The 13,400-nt window shown below is 36.7% G+C and overlaps 1 pseudogene; it reads right to left on the minus strand.

The window, feature by feature from the left end:
• Positions 1-224: 224 nt before the first annotated feature.
• LOC125366620 lies at positions 225-336 on the minus strand (annotated as a pseudogene).
• Positions 337-13,400: the final 13,064 nt, after the last annotated feature.

The raw sequence follows: 13,400 nt of genomic DNA on the forward strand, positions 1-13,400 counted from the left end.
AACCTACCCAGGACGAATGATCCTGCCATCTAACCTGTAATTTGAACATTCCAAAGGAGTGGATACAATTGTTTTCCTTAAAACCTTCCATCTGAAGTACACGTATTTCATTAAAACGTATATGGCTTTTTGCTCCTGGCTTGTTCATTTAATATTTTCAAGATTGGTTACACTAGATACCAGCAATTCATTCATTGTTATGAATGAAAAATTATTTATTTTCACATCAGATGGGTAATATGTCCACTCCATAAAAAGACTAGAGGCAGGCACATATCATTATGTCATATAAATATGTGAGAACGCAATCATTATGCTTATATACCAGAAAAGGATCTATAATTTATTATGTGAATACATACACACGTATGTATATATATATATATACATATATATGAACTTTATATAAACTTCTAGTAACTTCCTCTTGTTTACAGCTCCCCTTTTGCCTTAGTTACATACTTGGTACACTGAATTTATTCCAGAAACATAAGAAGGACTAAAATTAAGAGAGAATGAGAACTTCATGATAGATATTTGCAAGTATGTATGGTGGTTACATGCATGCATATATATATGTGTGTGTGTGTACATATACATACACATATACACAGACGTATGTGTATGTGTGTGTGGGTGTGTTAACTGAAGCTTTGTTTTGTGGAATCTTTTTTTTTTTTTTTTTTTTTTGGCCAGTCCTGGGCCTTGGACTCAGGGCCTGAGCACTGTCCCTGGCTTCTTCCCGCTCAAGGCTAGCACTCTACCACTTGAGCCACAGCGCCGCTTCTGGCCGTTATCTGTATATGTGGTGCTGGGGAATCGAACCTAGGGCCTCGTGTATCCGAGGCAGGCACTCTTGCCACTAGGCTATATCCCCAGCCCCTTAGTCATCATTTATTAAAGAATAGATAACTGCCTCTTCCTTTCTCTTGCCATCCTATGCTGTTAAGATTCCACAAAACAGGGGCTGGGGATATAGCCTATTGGCAAGAGGGCCTGCCTAGGATACACGAGGCCCTAGGTTCGATTCCCCAGCACCACATATACAGAAAACGGCCAGAAGCGGCGCTGTGGCTCAAGTGGCAGAGTGCTAGCCTTGAGCGGGAAGAAGCCAGGGACAGTGCTCAGGCCCTGAGACCAAGGCCCAGGACTGGCCAAAAAACAAAAAACAAACAAACAAACAAAAAACAATAAATGATGACTGAGAAAATAAAGGTGAGACCAAGTAGATCAGACTTTAAAAATAAGTGGTCAGGAAATATTTCCCAAATAGAATGACGGTCACTTGAGGGTTTAACAATTTAATCTGAAATCTAAAGTCCTCATATGAGGAGGGAGTTGAGTAGGTCAAGGAAGAGAGATGTGATAAATGAGACCTCCAGAAAGAGAGTTGGAGAGAGAACAGGAAGCAGAGAAAATCTCTAAACACCATGGACATATATAACACAGTTCAGGATTTTGTATGAGATCTTTTTTTCACAAAAACATACAAACTAAATATAAATATTGGGAATAACTTTGCTTTTGGCCTATGATTTTCTGAGTTATTTTCTTCTTTTGTCTCTTTTATCATCCTCCATGTATTTTGTCCCAAACAAAGGTGTCCCTGAGACAGAAGGTGATCCTGATCTTCATTGCTGAGCTCATAAGAATCTGAATTATGTTATATGTATTCAGGAATTTGTGAGTTTTTGAACAGGACTTTAACCTTCTCCAGAGAATGGTTCTTGGGAAAAAAAATCAAAATTGACCTGAATGGCAGCTACTTAATTGTCATGACCCTAAAATGTTGACAATGCCTAATAGGATCCACCAAGCCTTGTGTTTGAGTCTTGTAAACCTGGAAAGTTCATTTCCTTGTAAGGAGATTCACTAAAGGTGTTTTCCAGAGGCGTTCTGCATTCAATCTCAGTTCCTTCTGGATTGGAGGACAAGGAGGAGTAAACGTTGCTTATCCAGACTAATTTAGACAATTAAAGATAAATTTGCTTTCTTCCTGACTAGTGATTCTGCTACCTAAGTATGGATAGTGTGCAGAGATGGAGGATGAGGGGAAGAAAGAGAGAGAAACAGTGAGAACATCTTTTGATTGCATCCAGCCTTTTTTTTTTTTTTTTTTTTGGCCAGTCCTGGGCCTTGGACTCAGGGCCTGAGCACTGTCCCTGGCTTCTTCTCGCTCAAGGCTAGCACTCTGCCACTTGAGCCACAGCGCCGCTTCTGGCCGTTTTCTGTATATGTGGTGCTGGGGAATCGAACCTAGGGCCTCGTGTATCCGAGGCAGGCACTCTTGCCACTAGGCTATATCCCCAGCCCCGCATCCAGCCTTTTAATATACTCCGATGCTTAAGGAGAAAGGAAATGAAAAATGTCTTGAAGAAGCTTACACCAATGGCGACATCACAAAGAAACGACTTTTAAAGTGATGCTGGCCCTTGGTTGAAAAGGTGGCTCAAAGGCCTCCAGTGAGTTACTGATAGTTAGGCTGATTATGGATAAAGAGCTGTCCAACTCTAGAGCTTGATCTTCTACTCTGATTAGACCACACTGCCTCCCAAATCAATTAGCTTAGCCACCTGCTAGCTAATGAATAGCTTCATCATTGCAGCGCGGTGTGCTGTGCCTGAGTTCTTGGCAAGCCACACACAGCATGGGGAGTCTCGTGATCATCGGAAGTCTCCACAAGTCCTGCTCTGTGGCAGCTTCTTGCATGAGGACATATGTGTATGTTTATGCACCTCGCTGTGGGCTTAGGTGCCCCTGTGAGAGGTTTGGCATTTTGTATTCTCTGTACTGCTCCTGCCTATTTGATCACATCTTAGGCAGAAACTGTAATATTTCATTTCTTCATGAGTGTTTAGGCAGGCGTTGTTGCCTGTTTGCAGACTAATTGGTAGCGTACCTCCTCTTTACTATCTTGTAAATAGAAGATGAGAGATAGCTGTCTGAACTATCATTCCACCTGTTTTCATCAGGGCAATTAGAAGAAACACCTTGAAGCACACTTTATTACCTTGAGTAAAACTAACATTGACATTAAGAAATTATTAACTAAAGAAGATTGTACTAAATTATTCACAGGCTTGGAAGTTGATTTGGGATCCTGGAGTCTCTTGCATAATGTTTTTGTTTGTATGAAACTAACAAGTAATCAGGTAAAAGCAAATGTTTATATTTGAAGATTAAAATTAGAAATTATCATCCCTGAAGTACCTGAGCAATTTTTGAGTAGTCTTACCTTGGTCACCTTTGTGTGTCTTTTAGATAATTGTTTTGTATTGTCAGAAGGGCATTGTAAGTCATTAAATAAACCTTGGTTATACTCATGGTGGATTCACCAGTGGATCATATTTAAAATCAGTGAGCATGTAAGCATACATCATTAAATGTTAATCTAATTATTAAAGAAATAACTTTAGTGTGTTATCTGTGAGATACATCTATATCTATCTCAATATAGACATCTCTACCATCTGCCTGTCTGTCTGTCTCTCTCTATGTCTGTCTCTATCATCTATCTATCTATCTATCTATCTATCTATCATCTGTGATATAGTCTTTTGTGAAGGATTTTTGCATCCATAGTCACCAAGGGTCTTAGCCTGTAATTTCACCTTCTTATGATATCAGATTTGTTTTTATATCTGCAGGACATTGGCATCATAAAAAGAGTTCATAGAAATAACTTCCTTTAGAAGAACTAAAGAAAACTGGTGTCAATTCTTTCATAAATGTTTGGTAGAGTTATCATGAACTCTTCAAAAACTAGTTGTTATTGACATATTCATACTTTCTATTTCTTCTCACCTCAGTCTTGGTGGATTGTGTGTTTCTAAAAATATATTAAATTCTTCAGTATATTGGTGTATGTTTTTTCAATTTGCTGCTCAAAATTATGATGTTTACGATTTTAAAAGCCTGTGGCATTTGTTTATTAATTGTCTCTTTATTCTTAATTTTCATAAAGTTCACCATTTCTTTTAATTTATTTATTGTCAAAGTAATGTATAGAGGTGTTACAGTTTCATATGTAAGGCATTGAGTGAATTTCTTCTTTTTTGTTTTTTATTTTATTGTCAAATTGATGTACAGAGAGGTTACAGCTTCATACATTAGGCCTTGGGTACATTTCTTGTACTGTTTGTTACCTCCTCCTCATTCTGCCCTCCCCCTCTTCCTTTCCCTTTCCCACCCCATGAGTTGTTCAGTTGGTTTACACCAAATGGTTTTGTAAGAATTGCTTTTGGAGTCGTTTGTGTTTTTATCGTTTGTCTCTCAATTTTGATATTCCCTTTCACTTCCCTAGTTCTAACACCAGTGTATACAGTATCCAGTGTATTCAGATGAGATACAGTACAACCACAAGAACAACCACAGGAAGTACAACCACAGGAAGGGATACAAGAGGATGATCAACAAAAGAAGCTATGGTTTTACATGGCCTGTTGAAAGTAATTACAACAGTGATATAACACTCGTTTCCATAACATGGAGTTCATTTCACTTAGCATCATCTTATGTGTTCACAGGGGCATAGCTATTAGGCTCTTGTGATCTTCTGCTGTGACAAGCCTAAACCTGTGCTAATTATTCCCTATGAGGGCAACCATAGAGTCCATGTTTCTCTGGGTCTGGTTCACTTCATTTAGTATAATTCTTTTCAAGTTCTTCCATTTCCTTATGGATGGGGCAATGTCATTCTTTCTGATAGAAGCATAAAATTCCATTGTGTATATGTACCACATTTTCCTGATCCATTCATTTACTGAGGGGCATCTGGGTTGGTTCCATATTTTAGCTATGACAAATTGTGCTGTGATGCACATTGTTGTGCTGGTGGCTTTAGTGTGTTCCTGTTTGTGGTCTTTTGGGTAGATGCCCAAAAGTGGGGCCGCTGGTTCATAGGGGGGCTCTATGATTAGCCTTCTGAGGAATCTCCATACTGCTTTCCAGAGTGGCTGAACCAGTTTACATTCCCACCAACAATGAAGTTGGATTCCCTTTTGACCACATCCCCTCCAACAATTGTTATTGTTAGTTTTCTTGATAAAGGACATTCTTACTGGGGTGAGGTGGAATCTCAATGTTGTTTTGATTTGCACTTCTTTTATGGCCAGTGATGTAGACCACTTTTTCATATGTCTCTTGGCAATTCTCATTTCCTCATCAGAGAAGTCTCTTTTTAAGTCTTTAGCCCACTTGTTGAGGGTGCTGTTGGTTCTTTGTGGTTTTGTTTTGGAGGAATTTAATTTTTTTAGTTCTGCATATATTTTACATATGAGGCCTTTGCTCATTGTATGGCTGTTAAAGATCTTTTCCCAATCTGTGGGCTTTCTGTTTATCTTGTGAGCTATGTCCTTTGCCCTGCAGAAGCTCTGCAGTTTGATGCAGTCCCATTTCTCCAACCTTTCTTTGATTTGTAGCATTTCTGGGCCTTTATTAAGGAAGTTTGGTCCTGTGCCCAGAAGTCCAAGTGTTTTTCTACTACTCCTTCTTGTAGTGTTTTCAGGGTATCTGTATTTATTTTGAGGTCGTTGATCCATTTGGAATTGATTTTGGCACAGGGAACAGCAAACATAATTCTAAATGGTGAAAAGCTAAAGCCATTCCCTTTAAAATCAGGAGTAAGACAAGGATGTCCGCTCTTTCCTCTCCTGTTCAACATAGTACTAGAATTCCTAGCCAGAGCAATTAGGCAAGAAGAAAATATAAAGGGGATCCAAATAGGAAAAGATGAAGCTAAACTTTCTCTCTTCGCAGATGACATGATTCTATACCTAAAGAACCCCATAGACTCTACTCCAAGCTACTAGAGCTGATCCAAAACTTGGGCAAAGTAGCAGGATAAACCCTCAAAAATCACAGCCTTTCTATATGCCAATGACCCGAAGACCGAGGACGAAATCAGGAAAGCAACTCCTTTTGCAATAGCCTCAAAAAACATAAAATACCTAGGAATAACCTTAACCAAAGAAGTGAAAGACTTCTATGATGAGAACTTTAAAAACATGAAAAATGAAATTAAGACAGAAGTAAGGAAATGGAAAAACCTCCCATGCTCCTGGATTGGGAGGATTAATATAGTCAAAATGGCAATATTGCCAAAGGCTATCTAATTCAATGCAATACCCATTAATATCCCAACACCATTTTTTAATGAAATAGAGGAAGCAACCCAGAAATTCACATGGAACAATAAAAGACCACAAATAGCAAAAACAATCTTAAGCAGAAAGAACAGTGCTGGAGGAATTACAATACCAAACTTCAAGCTGTATTATATAAAGCTATAGTAATAAAAACAGCTTGGTATTAGCACAGGAACAGGCCTGAAAACCAGTAGAACAGAACTGAAGACCCAGAAATGAACCCACAGAACTACGCCTACTTAATCTTTGATAAAGTAGCTAAAAAATAGAATGGAAGATAGATAGCCATTTTAGCAAATGGGTGCTGGCAAAACTGGTTCAATACCTGCAACAAACTAAAACTAGTGAGTACATTTCTTATCAAACTTGTTACTTCCTCCTTTGATTTTCTCTCACCTTCCCCCCCCCCGACCCCATTTCATTCCCACCCTCCCCTGAGTTGTACAGTTGGTTTACAGCTTATTGTCTTGTAAGTATTGCTGTTGCATTGGTTCGCCTTTTACCTTTTGTCTCTCCATTTTGTCTTTCCATTTCCCCTTCCTTAGTTCCTATAAATGTACATAAAATATCCAGTGTACCAAAGTCAGTTACAGTGACACCAGGGGTAAAACCATAGGGAAGAAAGAAAAAGGCATAATTTCATATGGTATGTTGAAAGTAACAACAACAAAGACAAACCACTTATTTCCAAATCTTGTAGTTCATTTCACTTAGGATCATCTTATGTGATCATACATATGTTGCTAATGAGCTATCCTGTTCCTCTGCTAGGACTATCCTAGACAAGTACTACTTGATTCCAATGAGGGAAACCATACAGTTTCTGTTTCTTTGGGTCTGGCTCACTTCACTTAGTATGACTTTTTCCGAGTCTTTCCATTCCTCAGGAATGGGGCCAGCTCATTCTTTCTCATAAAGGCAAAGAATTCCATTGTGCATATGTACCACATCTTTTGAATTTTCCAAGAACCAAATCAGATTTATTTATATGTTTAAAAATCACTGTGTCATGTATTTCCTCCCCAATCTTTACTCTATCTTCTTCCTATTAAATCAGAACTGATTATTTCCATGAGTTATAAAATTAACTGATGGGTAGGCCTTTATCTCCCCAGGGCTAGTTATTAGAGATTCACTAGAGTTTTGTTGTTGTTGTTTCTTTGAGGTGTTACATTTCCTTGGGTTTTCATGATCCTTGCACCCTTACATTCATGCATCAGCATTGAAATAATCAGCGTTTCTAGTCTTTGTGGAACACCTTTTCCATGAAAAATCCCTTAATATTCACTCTTCCCAGAGGCTCTGGTGAGTGATGGTAGGATCCTTCAGCTATGGACTCTGTATCTAGTACACAGGTGTGCTGTCATGGTTCCAGAGCCTGTGCAACTTAGATATGTATTCAATCTGCATCAGAAAACATGCATTGAAAATATGAATCATGTTGCCTTGAAATATCTCTCCCTACGGTGAGATCAGCTCAATCCAGCACAGGATTTCTTGATCATGGTTGGGTCTGTCTTGAATGTTGTTGGATCCTTAGCAACACTTCTAGTTTCTACACACTCTTTTACAGCTGTGACAAATGAATGTGGCCTCCGACAATATCTAAGCATGCCATAAGTCTTGCCTACTAAACATTTTTTTTAACAATTAAAAAAACACAATAAAGTATGGTTTTACATAATCCTTTTTACAATATAATTTTATTGTTACGGTTAAGGAGTTGTACAGACAGGCTAAAATTCCACACATCAGGTAATGAGGATCAGACTTCTTGGGCAATTTTACTCCTTGCTTTGCTGTCCCCCAGACCCAAAGAAACATAAACTGTATGGTTTTCCTCATTGGAATCAATTAGTACTTGTCTAGGATAGTCCTAGCAGAGGAGCAGGATAGCTCATTAGCAATGTATGTATGATCACATAAGATGATCCCTGCCCACAAGTTACATAGTTCATGCTTTAAACAGTGAATGTTGAATACCCTGATTATGTTAGTTCACCCTTCTCTGTCCCCATTTTATCCCCCCTGAAAGACAAACAAATGAGCAAAAACAAACAGTAACAACACCAACAAAAACATCATATTTCCATTTCCTAGGATTTGCTTTGAAAACTAATATTTTAAATGTTTCAAGGAATTATACCTTTGGGATCCTCCCCTAAGAATATCCTCCTTTAGTCTGCTTGTTTGTTACCCAATCCTTTTTGTGCACATATCTGATAATTTTCTGCAGTGGTGAGGTAAATCATAATTTAAATTTAATAGATTTTTATATTATAAAGTAGAAAGATGCATTGCATTTTTAGTAGGAAAGTGTGAGAAGACAGTCAACCATTTCATCATGAGTGTGTTTTCTTATCTACCCTACACATATTGCCACATAATAGATGGAAACAAAATCATATAGCTGGCTAAATTTGTATTTTTTTGATGACTAAGAATGTTGCACAAACTTTCCCATGTCTATTAGCCTCTTCAGTGAATTTTCCGTGTGTAGTCCATTACAGTGTTAGCTTATAGAATTGTTCTTAAATTTGAGGGATGCTAAAATTTTAAAATATTGGAAACATTAATATTTACACAAACAATAATAAGCTTTCTTATTTATCTATTTTTTTTAGGAACATTTAATTTTTTAAGGCCAGATGCCAGATTATGTTGAAAAGTATAAGTCTACTATTCTTCTGCAAGGAAGAAAATTATAGGTTCATATCTTTATATGATCATATTTTATCTATTTTATTCAGATGAATGTATACTACTTTGCTCTGGGCCTTCAGAATCTTCAAAAAACTTATTTTCCCTATGGGCTAACTTCTCCTGGGATGATTAGTATTCTTTTCCATGATTGATTTTATGATAAGCTGCCCAATTCACTATGCTTTCTCCAGATCTATCATAATACACTGTGAGGCACTGAGGCTTCCAGGCTTTGTAAATTGCTGACTTATTTCAACCTCATTTTGAGGCCATGAGTGTTCCTGAGACCATGCCATTATGACAAATAGTTTAAATAACAAACATAATTACACTGGAGAACAGGAAACTGGCAAAATTATATTTATTTTGTATAGATCTAAGACCATAAAGTACCGAACTCTGCAGTGAACCAATAGATTTCCATACCAATTAGCTTAGCCTTCTTAACACACATGCTTCTTCAACATTATTAGTATAGTATTGAATTTTAGTAACCATAATCCAATTTGAGCCTAGTAATTTTTGAAAATCATTCACAGTGAGTTATTTCTTGAAGAGGAAATCAACATGATTCTGGCAGGAAGTTAAGGTTTTTAACCACCAGAAACTTGGATAAATCCAATCAGTTTTGATGGTATTCTGAAAACTGAAGGGGACCTGTGGTTGCCATTTATCATCAAACCTAAACTGATGTTTACCTTAGAGCAAAATTATCAACAAGAATAAATGAGTGTCTTCCTTTTTCTCTGAAATGAATATTCTATCTGAAATTTGAAAGCATTAAATTATATAATTCCTGACACATCCACATGGTATGGGGGGATTATATGTAAATGTATGAATTGATGAAAGTAGAGAATTATGACATTGCCCATATTCCTATGAACATAGCTGAAGTAATGCGAGAAAACTTATAGCTCGTCAAGGCAATAAAATAGCACCATATAGCATATTAAAATAAAATATCAATGTTAAGGTAAGGAAGGAATAAAATAATGTTAGTAATAAATTTTAGGTTTAGTAATTATGTGTTGCATTTACATGCAATCTTTCATTGGAAAGAACATGTTGGGTACTAATTGTTATTTAGTGTAAAAGAATAGAAGACATCTATTTATCTATATCTATAACACACACATATATATAATATCTATATATAGATAGAGATGTGCATGTATGAATACACTGATAAAAACAGCTACATATATGGTTTATGTTAAGAAAGCACATATAGAATTTGTATATTTTCTAGGTGAATAAAGACAAAGCTTACTATTAAAAGTTACATGCACAAATGTTTTTAATGATTCAATGATAGATGTGTTGATTAAAATATAACTTTTTTCCATTGAGTATTCCACTATTTATTATATTAGAGTCTAGTTCAATGTGTGTCTAAACTTCAAATTTTTAGTTCCTCTTGGATCCAGAGCAGCAATAAGATAAAATACTAGAAGCATCCAGTGGTTGACAAGAGGAGTTTTTTAAGTGCTGGCTTGCTAGTTTGTAGGGTGCAAGAGCAAGATCATGAATGAGACAGAACCAATTGTAGACTGTTATTTTATAAGCAGTACCAAGAAGAGCTAGTAGGTACTGAGCCGCTTTCAAACATCAAGCACTCGATAGTATTATTTCATTTAATTCTCTATTAGAGAATTTCTCTGTTTTTATTCTATCGTTGAAGAGATACTTCCCCAGCCATCAGCAGGTTGCATCTAAATTCAGATTTACCTAACCATGAAATCCACCCTATGGATGGCACAGTTGGGTATTCAGGAGCTAGGTTTGTGCTTCCTGCTGAAAGGAAAAAACAAACAAACAAAAAACCCTATTTCTGAGTGTGTTTTTTAAAGCAGAAAGTGGAGGCAGGTAAGTTCTACCAGCTACCAGTCTGGAAGAATTATACTAGCCTCAGAAATAAGAACTAGAACTTGATAGTTGATGTATTTTCTCTGCATAATACTAATGAACTTAGTGATTTCCTTATTGAAGACCCAAAAATAGCATTGTCATACAAATTAAGGGAAAGTGAGCTGGCATCTGCTCTCCATTCCCTGAGGATTATGTCTGTACTATTAATGCAGCACTTATTTTACTTATGTAGGCTGGAAGCTTCTATTCTCCTTAGAGTTTAGTCTAAGTTCTTCTACTAGATTAAAAATAAATGCCTTATTCTCTTGTGATCCCTAGACATAATAAAAATTCTTAAAATTAGTTCTTGTTTTTATTTTTAAATAAGTGGGCAGAACTACAATAATGTTGCCATACAAATAACCTAATAAAGTTTATGGAAACGCTTTGTTGAGTTTTAAATGGCTCTCAAGTCAGAGATCAGTGGCGTGCTTTTCTTAAGTAAGTAACTTTATCAGAAAACAATTCAGCTCACTTATTTCTTCACCTATCTATAATTATTCTTTTTTTTTTTTTGCCAGTCCTGGGGCTTGAACTCAGGGCCTGGCACCATCCCTGAGCTTCTTTTGCTCAGGCCTAGTACTCTACCACTCGAGCCACAGCACCACTTCTGGCATATCAGTGGTACTGAGGAATCAAACCCAGGGCGTCACGCAAGCTAGGCAAGCACTCTACCACTAAGCCATATTCCTAGCCCTATCCACAACTATTCTTGCACTAGGATGGCCGAGTTGGTAGTAGCAAAAGAGAGCCTGAAGGGCATTGAGCAGACAATGTAAAGCAAAGGTTTTTAATAAAGAAAACAAATTGCATGTGTTTTATGAATGGAAATGCATTTGTTTATTTTGTTCTTGTATATGTTGAGAAATGGAGAAACTATGAATAAGAATGTGCTATTAGCTCAGTAGGAGTTAACACATTTTTATTCCTTTAGCAAGTGTCTACACATTTCTCACAATGTCACAGGATTACAGGTATTCAGCAAGCTTATTCCATATGTCTTTATTGAGTTATTACTATGTACATGCACCTTTCCTGCTGGCTTAGAGTTTAATTCACTCTCATGAAGGGAAGGAACACTTCAAATAAGAATTGCAATGCTAGGTGGTATTTTGGACCCAGAAGTTGAAGAACTAGAAGAGTCAAAACCTTTTTATTCCTTTCTATCTTATCATATAGCACATTACAGTCTATTGGATTGTATTTGTTCCCATGCCCTGTCTCCTTCTATTTGGTCATAACTTCTCTGAGGACCATTAACTTGTATATTTGTCTTCATTGCTCTGACCTAGATGCAGTATTGTAATGTAGACAAGTTAAAAAAACTGTGCTCTGGACAAGTGTGGATAGAGAAGAGAAGGCAGCTTGAGGAATCAAGAGAAATAAGGGTCTTTATTTCTAGATCAGCACTCAAGTCTTTGCCACATGCATTAACCCAATGTGCCTCAGTCAGCACGGATACATAACTTCTGAATGGATGGGAAGCCTATTTGAGCTCCCATTAAGATAAAAGGTATAGTCATTAAAATTGCATTGTCTGGAGACTGTAGGAGCTTTGTGGCCTGGCTACAACTTTCATAATCCTACATTCTTCTAAACCCAAGTGGACTGTCTTAAGGGTTCTTCCAACCAATTTACTGGATTCCCCTCATCTTTGATAGGGGAGGGAAAGAATTGTCAGTGAGAGCCACTTGTGAGAAAAAAAAATGTTATGCAAAAACTGTATTCACTTCAACACCAAAATCAGTATGATCACAACACATAACTTGTAAGAATAAGAGTTTTCTTTTTGGTTCAGTCAAATTTTGTTGCATATCAATAGGGTAATGGTTTTTTCCAATTAACATATATTTCTTCTGTTGAAATTCACACCATTTTTCTTAATTAATCCCGACCTTTCATACTGCATTTTATAAGCTTCTTAAGAAGTTAGAAATAAATAATTCAGAGCCCATATTTTTTTTCTGGAAAGAGACAAGCTGTTTTACTCTATCCTCAGAGAATAAATTAGATTGCCATTCAGATGAAGCTCATAGAGAATTGGATAAACAAATGCAAAAAAAATCATATAGTTTCTACATGAAGCACATGGAAGGAAGCTTTCTGTTACATGAAGACACCAGGTAGATTTTCCAGGTTGTAGAACATGACGGAATTATAGGGGTGGGTTTTCCTATTCTGTATCTTGAGGAAGTCACTCAGCTTTCAGTCTATATAAACTTTAAAGTTTATGGTCAGTGTTTGTAATTTAAATGATGTCTTTGTTTCTAATACCTCTTTATGTCTCCCTAGAGTACACTCCATAAAAGGAGTGTATATTAATAAATCCTTTCAACTTTTTCTCTGTATACCTAAACTGTACCCCTTTATTCCATCATGATAGCCTGGTTTTCTAATGGTTCTATCTAATTTATTAGAATTGTGCTTAAAGCACACAAAATTCTCTTGATGTTACTCCCTTACTTTTCAATATTCAGCAGATCCTGTTGCCACTGAACTATGTCTTCATAGTTTTAGAAAATATCAGGTCTTATTTTATAATGAGATGATTATTAATATGAATAACAATCTTTAATCCTAACTACTCAGGAGCCTGAGATCTGAGTATTGGAGTTTGAAGCCAGCCCAGGCAGTAAAGTC

This window comes from Perognathus longimembris, chromosome 17 (genome assembly GCF_023159225.1).
Source record: "Perognathus longimembris pacificus isolate PPM17 chromosome 17, ASM2315922v1, whole genome shotgun sequence".
NCBI classification, from domain to species: domain Eukaryota; kingdom Metazoa; phylum Chordata; class Mammalia; order Rodentia; family Heteromyidae; genus Perognathus; species Perognathus longimembris.